General features: G+C 38.2%; 1 protein-coding gene across 5 annotated transcripts in view; it reads left to right on the top strand.

The window, feature by feature from the left end:
* TMTC2 (transmembrane O-mannosyltransferase targeting cadherins 2) overlaps nucleotides 1-15,597 on the top strand; it is a 386,898-nt gene that overhangs the window by 4,142 nt on the left and 367,159 nt on the right. The window contains exon 2 of one of the 5 annotated variants that reach the window (XM_070507208.1): nucleotides 4,479-4,590. The exons of the other annotated variants lie outside the window; for them this stretch is intronic. The gene's annotated coding sequence lies outside the window, so the exon portion shown is untranslated. The remainder of the gene's footprint in view (nucleotides 1-4,478; nucleotides 4,591-15,597) is intronic. 5 annotated transcript variants of the gene reach the window in all.

The following is a 15,597-nucleotide window of genomic DNA, read 5'->3' as shown; positions in this document are numbered from 1 at the left end:
AAGAGGAGTCAGTTTACTTCAAAGCAGCATAAGTAAACCATGACTTTTGTTTGATAGTCTTTCGTTTGGTACACATTATCTAATTGATGGCATGTCCTTTATGATTTATAACAAGTAAATAGGATAACGCAACTAATACATGTTTTTATTCTCGTGTGAATAAAAGAAGACAATTTGAGTTTTTGGAAGTGGGAAATGGGTTTGTGGCTGCTTTGAAAATTTTTTCCTTATTGCCCATTTTGCATTTGTTAAATCCAACCAGGATCGTTAGCATTACTTTTAGGTTTCTTAGCTATTCCATTGTGCAATAATTGTGTGTAAGATGGAGAAACAGCTCCACAGCAGAATTTCTACTCGTGAATCGAAACTTCCCCAAGTTCCTAATAGCACATTTCTAGTTTAGCGGTTCACTTTGGTGTAAATGTAAATCTCAGCTTTTATGGAAATACCAGTTAAGATTTTTTTTCGTAAACTCATAAAGATTTAGATTAACAGTACTTAAAATGAAGGAATGGAAGATTTAAGGCATTTAACAAATTTTTTAAAAACCTAGCTTTTTTCCTAAAGATATTCAACTCTTCCTTCTACGTCTTCTTGTAATGTGATTGTCAGTTTGGGTTTTTGGCCTGATATGGTGAGAATTCCTTGTGAAATGATCGATCGCTCTAACTTCCCTCTAAAAAGTTCTCTCTAATAGACTTGCCTTGGACCAATCTTGGATCGTTATCTTAAAATTCTAACATGTCACATTTAGAAGGACCCACAACTAAAAATATACAACTATGTACTGGGGGGCTTTTGGGAGAAGAAGGAAAAATAAAATGTTAAAAAAAAAATTCTAGTATGTTCAAATATTGAAGGCATGCCTGGTATTTAATAAAAGACTGTTTAGAAAGAATTATTATAAAATCAAAGTAAGTAAGGGAGAAGTTTGCTTTGTGTCAAAGATTGTCTCATCAGGTCTATATTGGAAGAAACGAATGTGTCCAAGTGTGTTAATTTACTGATTTCCTTCCCAGTTTATAATACACTGAAAAAATCACAAATGAATACAATTTATAGTTTATGAAATATTTTATGTGACGTTTTATTTTCTAGCTAAGTTTCGATTATTTCATCAAATCTATGTGGAAAAAATTCATTTTGCTGTTTGAACAAGTACATCTTCTACCAGTAAGTTAAAATTTTATGAAGCCATTATGGACCACTTTGCATTACCTCCATTGAGCCTGTCACATGGGGTTTATCGTAGCAGATGACCCACATACAGGCACCGAAAGGACATGTACAAATGCCATAGGGAAAATTGCTTTCCAGCCATCTGTCTCTTAGTTATTTTCATATATATATATGTTTATGTTTATATATTTGATTATTAATTTGTGTTGTCTTAGTTTTTCAGTGCTAATGTGCCCCTATGGTTACACTGAATTCCCTGCTGCTATAATTCTGAAATAGCGACAACCTTTTGAATTCCAGCGTGAGTTAGGGGCACAGTTTGTCTTCCTAATCTCTTTGTTGCTGTTCAGCGCACTAAAAGCACTTGTTTAAAATGCCCGTGATAGTGCAGCTGTTTATCATGGGCGAAGGGTAAATTTTCTCTAAAACAGGCACCTTCATAATATTAGGAAAGGACAGAGTTTACCCTTAAGGCACTCTGAAGAATCTGTGGCTGACAAGCTACTTTCTTATAACTTGATTTTTCTCACCCAACATGCTTTTAACATAGGAACATTCATCTTTTAAATTTTTTGATTCTCTCTTGGAAGCTAAGTATTATTTCAGCTTTGGGTACTTGCTTTAATGGTTTCAACAAAAGTGACAAGTGTGGCAGCCTTGATGGAAAGGACAAGTGGGTTGTTGAATGTAAAGACCTCACCTCTATGAATAGCTGTCCTCATTTAGAGTCTGGTTGGAAAAAAGTGGAGAGAGATGTCAGCAGGAACTGCATAGCTTCTGTTTTCCATAGGATTGAAAAGGCATAAAATTTTGAATAATTATAGATGTAATTATGCACAGTGCTAGATGGTTTCTTTGAAGATTTGATTTGTATGTGCTTTTGAGGAAGAAATGACTACATTCAATAATTCACTAATTATGAATGCTACTAGACATGGCTTCTCATATATATCGTGCATAATACAGAAACTGGCTGTCCACGCTTGTAGTTGAGTATCCCTACCTGTCTGTTCTTTCCCACCTGTACTTTAGCAGGTACTGTAAAGTGTTTGAATCTGAGAATTTGATGATAGCCTTATAAAAATGCTAATAGTTTGTCCTTTAGCAGAATTTCCCTGGCATTTGCTCATGTTTATTTTTGATTGATACTCAGATTTTAAAACTTATCGGGACTCTCTTGGCTTCTTTGCCAGAACATCTGTGTGAAGGATCCATGGTAGATGGTGTGAACTGGCCTTGTTCTTGGTCTGGTGCTCATTGGCACTTTATTCTTCCATGTGGAAGCTTTGGAATACCTCTCCCAAATGTCTCCTTCCTAATTGTCCAGGTCACTTGTTTTCCTTGGAGGTTAGTAGCAGCTGAACTCTTTAAGTTAACTAGATTTGCCTTGATTGGCCAGAAGGATTGAAGACTTTTGCCTCAGAGATTTTTTTGGCTGTATTTTCTAGACAGTCAATTCCAATAAGATGCAGCACTGTCAAATTTCTATTGATCTCTCTCTCTCTTTTTCTCCTCTCTGACAGTTTAGCTTTTCAGTCTCATTGGTCAGTTTCTGTGGTACTCAAGTTTTCTTAGAATAAAAGGTGTAAATGTTTCAGTCTTTAGAAACTTTTTGGGATTACAATTTTGGGTTCAACTGTGACCTTTTTTCTTTACAGGTAAATGGGAAAGAACTGAGTAAGCCTGTCAGGAGAATTGTGAAGAAGGCGGGAACACTGAAATGATTTGTTTTCAAGATTCTACATTAAAAGTTGCTATCACGTTTTTAGAGTAGTTTATTTTATTTAAGGACGTTTCATAAGATGCTGTTAATTTAGACAACTAGAAATGATCGTTTTCAGGATGAGATGGAGAGAGAGATTTTGATTTGCTCATGTCTAAGAAATTAATATGCAAAAGACATTAGAATTGAGCATTCTAATTCACCTTTAGAGTCCATTTAATTGTAGAATTAAGTGAAATTACATGTACATTTCCTCATTCCAAGGCTGTACACATGCCACATTGCTCGAGGGCCGTGCTACTGTATCTGTTTCAAAAGTACCTTAGTATTTGGCAAAGGAGATGCTATTTGCTTATGATAATTTGATGTAAGCTTTTGTTTCTTGATTTCTTGGCCAGGGCATTCTGTGATATCTCAGTGAGGCAGAGTATGAAACGTGGCACAGCATGTAGTTATAGTCAAGGAGACTGACTAAATTATATGATTTGTCAAATGAGACACGCATCAGTGCCCTTGGAATCGCAGCTGTGTGCTAGGTGTTGTAGCCAAATAAAATGTTTCTGTCAGATCCTTTTGTCTTTGATGATTGCCCTTCCTTTCTGTGGAATTTATTGTAATAAATGTGTGATTATTCCTCAGGAGCATCCAGTTGAAAAAGAAAAGAAGGAAAGTTCACTATAGGCGTATGATAATGGTTTAATTAGGAAGCAGTTTGTATAAATATTGCCATGGGGTGAAGGAATTTACTGACATGTGAAACTGACAGATTCATAAGTTTTGATAATGACAGTGTTTTTTTCCTAATTGTGATTCCAGAGATTATTTATTTCTTTAAAACTAGAAAATTTTGACTGTACTTGCCTAGAAATTCTCACTTGGCATCATTTAAGAGTATTTTAACTTCAAAGGATGTGTTATTTGCTGAAGAGCGGCCACTGGGGCGCAATACGGCTCTTGACATTTTGAACAGTGTTAAATGATGGCACTGAAGTATTTCAAACAGCCGTGTTTCAACATTGTTTAAAAATCCAGTGGGAAGAATGGCAATCCATATAACCCTGCATACTTGGAATTCTTTGGGTGTTAATTTTAAATGCAGTTCACAAGTTTGCTTTCTACAAATAACGTTTTTTTTTTTTAAAGATGAATAAGGCTAATAAAATTTTTACAGCTGTGGCTTATGAAATTTTGTTTTCTTTTTTCAATTGCTTATAAGTATTCTATAAAGAGATTGAAAGGATGCAGACCATAGCCTTGTTTTTTCTTTTTGCTTTAATCTCTCAGTTGGGTTATGTTTAGGAGATTGTTATAAAGCATCTCGTTATTGAACTTCCATTATAAACCTAAGATTATAAAACTAGTCCTTGAGAGAGGCAGATAAGTGAAAACACTTTGGGAAAAGTAAATATCTTGTTTTTATTAATTTCCAATTTGTTCCACAATGAAAGCGTGTCTGCCCTGCTTTCTTTTCTGTTAGTGCCATCTCTTGAATTAAGAATGAGAGTCAATTGGTTTAACTCTTCACAGTGTCCGTGCATGTTTGAAGTGACATCCCTGCAAATTGTGTCCTCGACAGGGGGTGCCTTACGAGGTGGCTAGAGAGATGACATTGATGGGCTTGTCGACTTTTCTCAGTTTGGAGAGGATGCTTGTCATTCCAGCGCCCTGTGGGAGAAGGACTTCTTGAGGTGGGGCCGGCGGCTGTGGTGTTCCTTGGGGCACTTTTCTTGTTTCATAAACTGTCCTTTGGTTACTTCTGCTTCCCTACCTTCAGGTTTTTCAAGGTGTCATAACACTGAGCCTGCTGCCTGGGATTGTAAAAGATGTCTTCAGTAGAACTCTTTGGGTCCAAATATTTTGTCAAGGGTCCTTCTTTTAGAATAGGATGTTCCCCTCCTCCTCCGAATAATTAACTATAGGGCTGCTCTCCCAAAGCAATTGAAAAGAGCTCATTTTGATGAAGCGAGCTTCTGATGACAAATTTTCCAGCTACAAATTTGTGGAAGAAAAGTTTTCAGGTGATGAAGAAGTTTAATCAGGCAAAAAGACATTTTTATTTGCAGAAATAGGCCCTTTAGAGGGAGGCGATTATTTATAGCTGATGTGAGAAACCAGTCTACCTGAATTCATTGGTAAGCCTCATTTAAAATAGGAAGGTTATTCTTGTTATTCTATTGAAAAAAATAGTGCGGAATTGTGTCACTGAATTTATATTAAAGAAATAAGATTTTACACTTTAACCTACTCTTATAAGGAAATATACTGATTTAACCAAAGAAAATGAATTTGAGGTTTGAATAAAAATCTATTAAAGACACCTGTGTGCAGCCTGAAATTACCAACTGTAGTTTGCCATATATGTCTAGTCTTCTGTTTAAAAGGTCCCGTTAAAAATGATCTCGTTAGGTTTGCTTCCTCCACTTCTATATTTTAAGAGTCTGTGTATTTTTTCTTTTAAAAAACAGTAGTGATTTTGCTTTTGTTCTGTATTGAACAGAAAATGAAGTTTCACTGTTTTAAAACCTCTCATTTGTCATCAATGTAGATAACGTAAAGCATTTCTATGACAGTATTTAGTAGCTAGTAGCTGCTTTTAAATTCACCTCTGATAGGATATTGGGGATGCCTCTGGCAGGCAAGGGGCCTTTAGACCTGGGCCTCTCATAACTTCACCCCACCCCTTCATCCTTTGATACGGACAATTGCCTTTTAAGAAATCTTTGAAAATGAAGTTTAAATCCCCAGTTTCTTTGCACCCGGTGGATCTCTCTATGCCTCTCCTAAAGGGACATTTTTGAGCTGGGCCTCTTGTTGGATCTCTGTCCATCTATGTGTATGTATGTGTTTCTAGATCAGTGCTTCCCAAACTTCAATTTACCTGCAAATCAGGTTGTTAAGATGCAGATTCTGCCTGGCGTGGGCCTAAGAATCCTCATTTCTCTCATTCCCAGGTGCAGCAGATGCTTCTGGTTCTTGTAATGTACACATGAGCTAAGTGTGTTTTACAGACATTTGGAAAGTCTGCCTACATTCCTGGATTTAAAAAGACTCAGGATGAGGCACCTGTCTTCTGCGTATGAGTTTAGCCATTTTATTTAATCTCTCTCTGTTTTATTTTCATCTCTGTTCAGTCATGACATCTTTAAATTGATCGTATGGGTTGGAGGTATTGTGTAGATTTTGAAAAGGTAGAGAGCCTGTTGAAATTCAAGGAGATGATCTCTACTGAAATATCTGTCACCATCTTGTATTACAAGATCATCTTCTTTATGACGTTACTGTGGAGACAGATGTCGGATTCTGATTTTGACCAGTCAACTGATACGCAGTTGCTTGACTTGAATGGATGCTGATGTCACAGCTGAGCCTCTGTTGTCACTGCCTTACTAGTTTACACTTTCATTGAACAATCCCTTGTAAAGAAACTTTGCTTACGTTGCACAAAGATTTTGTAGGCTCTAGGCAGGCAGCAAAATATCGGTATTTAGGCAGCTAAGATCAGGAAAGATAGATTTATTAATGATATTCAAGCACTGAGTGATGCTCTCAGATGAAGGTATCTACACAGGATTAGAAATGCTTGAGCCCATAGCTTTTGGGCACTTTGGGGGATCTCTGAGTAGGTGCATGCCCTGTATATCTGAAGTTTTAAATCTCTACTTAATAGAACTCTTTTTAAAGAACTCTTTCTAAAATGAGTTATAATTTTTCCTTTTAAAAATTTTTTTTTTTTGGTGAGGGAGATTGGCCCTAAGCTAACATCTGTTGCCAATCTTCCTCGTTTTGCTTGAGGAAGATTGTTGCTGAGCTAACATCTGTGCTAGTCTTTGTCTGTTTTGTGTGTAGGATGTTGCCACAGCATGGCTTGATGAGTGGTGTGTAAGTCCGCGCCCAGGATCTGAACCCACAAACCCCCGGCTGCTGAAGCAGAGTGTGTGAACTTAACCACTACAGCACTGAGCCAGCTCCTACTTCTTTCTTTTTCAAATACTGTGTACTAGAGGCAGTGTCATGAACCAACACTGAGCCAAGATAAAAGACTAGAGTTTTAGTCTTGGAATTACCACTTTATTAGCTAAGTACTTGAGTTACTCCGCTCTCTAAAATTTGGTCTTATAATCAGTCAGGAAATGAAAATAATAATAACTGCTGACCACAGAGTGAGGATTAAATGAAATAGTACGATGAATGGTCTCTGTGTTTTAACAAGCTGCCTGGTTATGCCCTTAGATGCAGAGGTGTTGGGCCAGAGGATGAAGGACTCAGTTAGCACCCTGTGCTGGCACCTCACTCTCTTCTTCCCTGAGGACAGAGCGCTGTTCTACTCCACCTTGTTGCTGACTTTGTCAGCTCGAGGCCGTGGCTGAGCTCCTGCTGTCCCAGCTTATGTTGCCACCCCCACGTGCCATCTCTGCTTCTAACCTCCATCCACCGTTTTGGTTGGCAGTCCTTGGTCTCTGCCCCAGGAGCAGTTTTTGCTCTCCTCTGTTTCTTTTCTGTTCCTTTTCCTGTGTTGCTTGTCTCTGTGCTTGAAGCCTTATTTTGAATAGACATTCTGGCCAATCTGCTCACTTCTTTCCTTCTGCAGGGTGAAAGGACCGATTACAGTGCACGGGGTGTGAATAATCTTTGGTACTTTGGTTCTGCTTGGCAGGGCATATTGTTACTGAATACTCGAGGTCTCCCTCTTCAGTGACACCCCTTTTTCTTTTTGGAGTATGTTCAGATTCAGAGTAGTTCTGGCTGCTCAGTGATCAGGAAAGCTGTACTATGTCAGATAAGCTGAAGCTTTCCTGCACTGAAGTGTTTGTGTTAATCAGTGGGGTACTGAGAATTTGCAGTAAGTATGCTTAGCATGTGTGTGGGATGGCGACATCTAATATCTACACCTGGTGATATGTGTTTTCAACTAACTAGAAAATATCTGTTTCTTTTAGACCTTTTCTAGCAACAGATTAGCAAAAAGTAAAAAGACCACAAGAACTTTGGAATCAGATAATCTAGGGATCTAATCCCAGAACTATTGCGAATTGTGTACTTTTGAGTGTGTTACTAAAACGTTGCTAGACTCTGTTTTCCTATTCGATAGGATGAGGATAGTAATACCTACTTTATAGAGCTGTTGAGAGAACTTAATGGGATAAACTATATAAAGTGTCTGGTACAGTGTCTGGTATCTAGGATACTTGTTAAATATTTCTCTTAATCAAGAAATTATTCATTAACTCTATTGCTGATAGTGTAAAATCACTATATAATAATATCTGAAAGTATTGTGGCATTTAGGGATTTTTCTTAAAAGCTAATATTCAAAACTTTAAACTTCCGGTAATATTTAACTTAGTATTTCAGATAGATTTAGAGTAACTGGAAGAGTTCAGTGAACTGTATTCAATAACTACTAATTTTGGAATTTAATTTTTATTTTGAGTTTTAAGCTTGGAGAAATAATGTTGAAACTTAACCATTATACACCCACATACCAATTTTGCCAATAAAATGATTGCAGTCTACTCAATTAAAAGTCCATATGAAAAATAGAACTAGGATGCCTTCCATCTTCTTCACCATAATTGACTTCCTTCTTTAAATTAGATAATACTGTGCATAGGAACAAATGCAAAATTATGATTTCTTATCATACTAGAGTTGTTCTACTCTATGATGTGTATCTTAGAGAATGAAAAATCTTACACAGTGAAAATATGGGGTTGTTTTCAGTTTTGTTGGGAAAGATTATGTTGAATTGAGTTAGCCCAAATCCCAGGAATATTTTCATTTGCTTTTTGTTTAACACTGAGCAAAATTGGATATAAAAGCTCTGTTTGTTCTTTGAAACCTTTTCTGGGAAGCTTGTAATTCTCTCACTAAATTGCTCTCTCCGGTACCTATAACTCGCATTAATTTATTTATGGATAGTTTTGCATTTAAGAATATTGATCTCTCTCCTAATTAAAACAGATCTTTCTCATGTTTACTTAACATTTTTCTAGGAATTCCCTATATAAAGAGGGTATATAACCTTATAACACTGACATTTCTGGCTTTCCTTTTTTTTCCCCCCAGAAAAAGAGAAACTTCCCTCCTGGAAGTAGAGGTATGCTACGTATGTTGAAGGTTTACCATATTGATAACAGGGCTTTCTCTTCAAAGCCAAGGTGTGGCTTTAAGGATTCCCCAGGGTCCCTTCCAACTTAAAACAGGTCACAATTCTAGTGTTAGGGTTCATTTACCCAGGAAATATATTTGAAATTGGCCATTTGGGGGCAGTTAATAATGTTTTAAGCAAAACATTGGCCATATTGCCACATAGACAGTGGGAAATGAGGCACAGTAATACAAAAAACCACATCAACCAAAGATGTCTTTACCTCAGCTGTAGTCGTCATTTTATTTCTTACGTGTTCCCTTATTCTCAGTTGGAATATTTACTCCATTCCTATTGATAACTAAATTCTAACAGCAAATGGCAAGCTCCTAAAAAGGAGAACACTTTTGGTTCTTGTTGGATAGCAGCCTAGTTTTCTCTAGTGCACATCTGTTCCTTGGAACATTTTTAGAATATTCAGGTGACAATTCATCCAGTATTTTAATAAACCAGATTCTGTTACTGATGGGTTAAAAGAAATCAGTCATACTGTTTTAATTTATTAAAGGAAAACAACAAATGATTTTTGCAGGATGGCTCTCAACTCTCTGGAATTAATTTAAATCAATACAAGAAACCAATAATTCAAGACCTTATTAAACATGCCTCGCAGTTGAATTTTAAGACTAAACAAAAGATTGGCAGTTGGACTTCTCCAGGGTGAGGAGGTGGTTGGGAAGGCATGGTTATCTGTTGTGAGGGAGAAGGTTAAGTATGACATCCCTGTAAAAGACCTTTGGTGGAACTGAGAGAAGTTGACTTGAAAGGACTCGGCTTCTTTCTTGCTTACAATACAGTGCTTTCCCTTTATGGTATAGAGTAGGGATCATTTTAGAGCAGTTTGGATGAACTTTCCTTATGGGGGGGGAACAGAGGCATTGCAGTGGAAGATGGATAGTTTTGATTGCTATTTTTGTAAATAGGAGTCAGAGCATTAAATGATTGTCAGCTTCTTCCGGTGAAATCAAGACAAGTTGTTAGAATGGAAGTCCTCTGAATTCAACTGTTTTTGGAATTCGCTCTTTGGTGTTTTTAGAAATTCTGTGATCTATTTTGACTGCATGCTGAATTTTTGGTATGTGTTATAAAATAGCAGCTTGTTTGTATTTAAAAAAAAAAAAAGGCTATCATAGTAATAAATACCCATATGCTCATCTTTGTGTACTTGGAATTTGAATTCTGAGAATTTATTATTTTGGGGAGGGAGTTGGGTTTTTTTCCTAAACTGAAGCCCGAAAGAATTGGTAAATTTAATGTTAAATTGGACAGTTTATTCATATGCCACTGATAGATTTAAGGTAGACCATGGATGATATTTAAAAGTTAACATTTTTTTAATACTAAGCATAATCTTAAGTTTAAATTTTCATTTTTATTTCTTTTTGTGTCATCATCATTTACGAAAAATGGTTGAAAATAAAGTTCAAAGATTTCCTGTAAATTATAAGATTTGACAACAACATTATTTACTTTCAACTTTTTCTCGAAACCTGAGTAAAAACTTAAACACAAACCAGGACTTAGCCTGCATTTTTTTTTTAAGCATCTGTGAAAGTCTGTATGAAAACAGAGTAAATGCTTTGCATTCGACTTACCTATTGCATTTGAGGAAAATCTTTTCTGTATGTCTGCAAGCTATTTGTGTGTTCAGAAAGAGTTTACCAGAATAGACTGAAATTGGTAGGAATAGGCCTACGTAACACTGCAGCTAGAATTTTATGAAAACTGGGATGGTATGCTCTCTCAACATCTTAAGTAAATGGAAACTAGTGAATGATTTCTTTTGCATAATATTATGGGTTTTCATTAACTTAAAGAAAGTTGTTTGTACTTTAAGGATTTTTTTTCCAGAAAATCACAATTACTGCTAATTCATTGGCACGCTCCATAAACTGGCTTCTATTCTGTGTCAACCATATTATTAGAAAAAGAAGTAGATTAATGGAAATTAAGAAAGCAACAGAAATGATAAGCGGATAATTCTCCTCATACACATAACAACCAAAAGATTTAATGATATTTAGTAATGACGTTGTAAATTGTTTTGATGTGTGTTCTAAGTCCTTACCTCAGAGGCCAGAAATGGCTGTTGTTACTAGAAATGATGGAAAGAAAGCAAAAGTAAGAGTGCGTTTACTATTTAAGTAGTCTGATTTCTGCAAATTTTAGTGTAAAAATATGATAATTCTATTCAAAATTTGGGAGAAAGATTTGAATGTGGTTTATTTTAAATTGAGGAAATCAGCTCAAATAGGCCGCGGCCTTTGATTTAAACATGTTACATCATTCTTATCTAGAAATGTACTATCACCCAGGAAAGCATCAGTGCGGGGTGCTTTCAGCTCATGTCATCCCTCTATTCCTTTAACAAGCCTTTGTAAGTGGTTAACTGTGTCGGGAACCGTGTTAAATACTGCGGGCACCGACCCAGAAGAAGATATAGTCCGTAACCTCAAGGAGCCTAGAGTCTCTTGGGGAGACTAAGTAAGCAACCAGTTTCTCTTCACATAGAGACATGCTTATGATTCTAAGTGAGGACATAGAGGGGTACTTGACCCAGCCTGGGAGGGAGGGGTGTGGGAGACACTTGGGAGAACTGACTCCTGAAGAATAAGTAAGAATTAGCTGACTAAGATGAGAGAGAGGGAGGAATATTTGGAAGAAATGTGCAGAAAGAGAAAGACGTGGTGTCCAGAGAGCAGGCATAGAGCTAGAGGAGAGGGAGGGAAGAAAGATGAACTGACAGGTCAGGAGCTGGATCAGCGAGGGCCTGTGTTCCGTGATAACACTGGGAGAATTGTCTGAAGGAGCGTGAAAGCCAAAGCAAAGAGACCAGAAAGTTGTCCGTTATGGGATTATATTGGCTACATAGGATTATATAGGTTACATAGGGTTCTATTGGAGGATTTCTGTTTCCAGTGGTGATGAGGATTAAAATAAGGTAGAAATAGAGATGAAAAGGAAATTTGGGTATATTAGAAATGGAAAGGTGAAGAAAAGTCGATCTCACTTGGTAACTAGCTGAGTGTGGAGGGTTGGAGGAGAGAGACTCTCCTCAGGTTTCTGTCTTGTGCAAGTGGGTGACAAAGGAGACACACAGGTAGAGCAGTTTGGGTGAAGGAAGGTGGAAGGATGTGCTTACTTTCCTCAGAGCCTAAGAGGAGAGGTGAGATGTCAGAACATCTCTGCGCCCAACATGTGCATGGTGTGGGTGCTTTGCAGTTTGGCATGCCTGGATTGCTGCTTTGAAGTGTTGCTAAAACACTGTCATTGGGCCTTAATTTCTGTTAGCGTATTATTTATTTTTATAATAAGGACTCTTGGTTGTAAGTGACAGAATCCCAATTCAGGGAAAGTAGCGCCTCTCGCTTGTCTGAACCCAAGAGCTCTGACGAGGTCATGAGGACTTCATTTCTCTCTCCATCTCTCCATCTCCATCTCCAACCTCATATTTCTTCCCCGACTCTTCCAGAAATGGTCCAGGGTGGACCTTAATTACCCTGACTTAGGTTGCAAGCGCATCCGTATAGCACAGTTGCTGGCCAGGGGAATGGTGGGGTACTTTGGCCAGGCCTAGGCCATGTGCCTGCACCTATGGTCTGGATATGAGTGGAGAGGAGGCAGATTTACCTGTCCCATGCCACATACAATAGGTTCACTAACGGAAACAGGGGCTCCATTAGAAAGAAGGGCAAGGTATTCTGGGAAGAAAGAGAGGCCACTGATGTCCATGGAACCCATGATACGCACTGCCAGTCTATTCTTAATACCCTTGACAATTTGAGTAGTACTCTTTGGTGCTACTCCATCATAAATGCAATCTCAGAAGTCATGTGACCTTACTCACTTATTCGGTGGTCAGCCCATACGAGGTAGAACATTCATATGGGTGGATGAGTGTATGTGTGTATTTTGGATTATCATCCAAATGGAGAGTGGGCACTAAGACCCAGGGGCCAAATCTGCTGTGTAGCCTGTTTTTTAAACAGCCATACTGGTTTAGGTATGTATTGTCTGTAGCTGCTTTCTCTCTACAATGGCAGAGTTGAGTAGTTGGTGACAGGGACCTCGGGGCTTGCAAAACCTAAAATATTTACTATCTGACCTTTAACCAAAAAGGTCTGGCACCCCCAGATTTAAATGGAAACACACACTTTTAAACTCTTCTAGCAATCTTACTGATCCTTGAGAGCACATCTGGGCACTCTCAGGGGTTCCCTGACATTAGTCGGAAATGCAGGTCTAAGATATAATTTTTAGAAATTAAAGGTCAAGGTCAGACTTAGAGATGTAGAATTTCACTGACATCCCTTTCCCTCAGACAACACTACAGAAAGCACTATCCAGTGACTTTTGTAGATCTTGGCAAGCGTGCTGCCTGTGAGGCTAGGATAGCAGTAAGGGGCTAGATGGCATGGACCACACCACTAGGACCATTACAGGGTTCGTCCTAACTGGTCCCTCGATTCTGACAGTGTTGGTGATCTTGGTTTTCCCACAACAGTAGGTCTTTGTGTACTGGTGCATCAGCCCCTGCCCCGAGGCCCTGGCAGTCACCTTTGGCCTGCAGGAAGCGCCTGCTGCTCCATCTCAGAGTGGCGGCCCCTGGGATGCTTATGTAGCTGTTTGTGAACCTGGCCCCCCCCCCCCCCCCCCCGCCCCGCCTCTGTAGCCGCAAGCCTAGGTTTCCAACCAGTTGTTGCCCAGCTGTCTGCTGCTTTGTTACATTGTTTCAGGCTCTGCTTCAATGTGCTCTCCAAGTGTTTTGCTTGACCTCCCGTGGGTATCTGCTTTACTGTAGCTCAGCGCTGAGCAGCTGTTTGGTATTCTTCTGGTATCCATATTCTCATGTGGTCAGCCCACGGGTCCTGATTTTTTGTGATTGAGGTTTTGACACCTGCAAAGTGACTCTGCATCACTGCTTGGTTGTTGATAGCCTCATCTTGATGCATTTTTGTTCTTTGGCCTGCCCAGGAGGCACCCGTGATAAAATGTGTTCAATAATGCACTGCCGTGATAAAAGTTTTTTTCTTATTGGCAAGGAAAAAGGCCGTATGTTTTTGCTTTGAACTGGATTGCCATCTTCTGCATTCTTTGAGTCCCCATTTTGTTGAATGGTTGTAGTTTGGATACGGTTGTCCTCAGGTAGGAAAATTGGTGTCAGGACCAGGATTGCCTAAAATATAATCAGATTATTTCTGATTCTTATACTTTTCAGGAATGTTAACTAATGGGGCTAGAAGTGTGAATTTTACAAACAGTAGCACCTAGTTTTACAAAATTTGTAGCTCAAAGGTTGGTTTGCAAATTTAAAAGAATACATAGATTAATCCTTATGGAGTGGAAAATGCTGCCTTCAGTATAATTTTCAATAGCGAATTTGAAAAATAACTAATTATGTATGCATATGAAATGAAACTGTAAGACCTGGCAAATAAGTGGACCACATCTTAGCCAACAGCTACCTGTTCTACTTAAAAACAACACCTAAAAAACTCTTAATTTGATTTTCAAGAAGAGCCTATTAAAATTTTTTGATTCATAAGCCAGGTAGTAAACAATATCTGTAAAAACAGACTTTTAGGTAGAGACCATTGGACCTGAAGCTCGTGAAATCAATTTAAAAAAAACTAAGCTAAAGGAGCCACGTTAAATCCAACATATATTATAATACTTGTTTAAAGGGTATCACAATATTCTGAGTTTGGTGAAAGTTCAATCCTAATATTAAATTTTATGAGTAGATATGTAATATATATGCATTTATATGCAATTCTCTACTCACCATAAGCCAAAGAAGGAGCAATCAATTTACAAATAACACAGAGGCAGTAAATTTGTTGGCGGAAGTTCTAGGCCTGTTGTAATTCTGTAGTTTTTGCAATATGCAAGTGGTGAATTGCTAATGTTGCTGTGAGCCAAAGATGCGGTGATTTGTGAACGTGTCCAGGCAGCGCTCACATTATGTAAGGCTTGGAGGTATTTCGATATCAGTGAAATACTTTATGGGAGTAATAAGACAATGTGTACTGTTGAAATCATGTCCATAAAATCAGTGTTATGTTGAAGTTTCCCTCCCAACTCACATTTCAGGTTTAAAGGTTTTGCTTGGTGCTATGTGATCAATTGAGACACAGTTCCCCTCAGGCAGGGGTTCATGTCTGAATCTAGACATCTGATCGGTTCTTTTCTAATCACAGTGATCATTTTGCGCTAACGTCAGGGAACACCGTGGCTTCCAATATGGATGTCCTGTCTTCTCCTACAGAGGTTCAAAGTACATTGCAGTCTTCCTTCCAGTGGCTCCTCCTCCATCTGGCTGTCAGAGTTTCTCTCTTTGCTTAGTCCAGGGTGACTGCTATAAATGAGCATAGGCTTGGAGTCTTGCTTCTGCGAGGATGCTTCTTTTTCTTCTGGGCAGCCCAGTATTTCCATCACAAGTCAGTTCCAGTTCACCTGTTGTATACCTAAATGAAGATCTGAATGAATCGTGATCCTTAGGAACAGGATAAATGAGTAATGCATTAAAAAAGAAACATTTGGAAGT

The sequence above is a fragment of the Equus asinus genome, chromosome 4 (genome assembly GCF_041296235.1).
Source record: "Equus asinus isolate D_3611 breed Donkey chromosome 4, EquAss-T2T_v2, whole genome shotgun sequence".
Lineage (NCBI taxonomy): Eukaryota > Metazoa > Chordata > Mammalia > Perissodactyla > Equidae > Equus > Equus asinus.
Note: the sequence above shows the minus strand (reverse complement) of the source record. Positions and strands in the feature narration are given on the sequence as shown.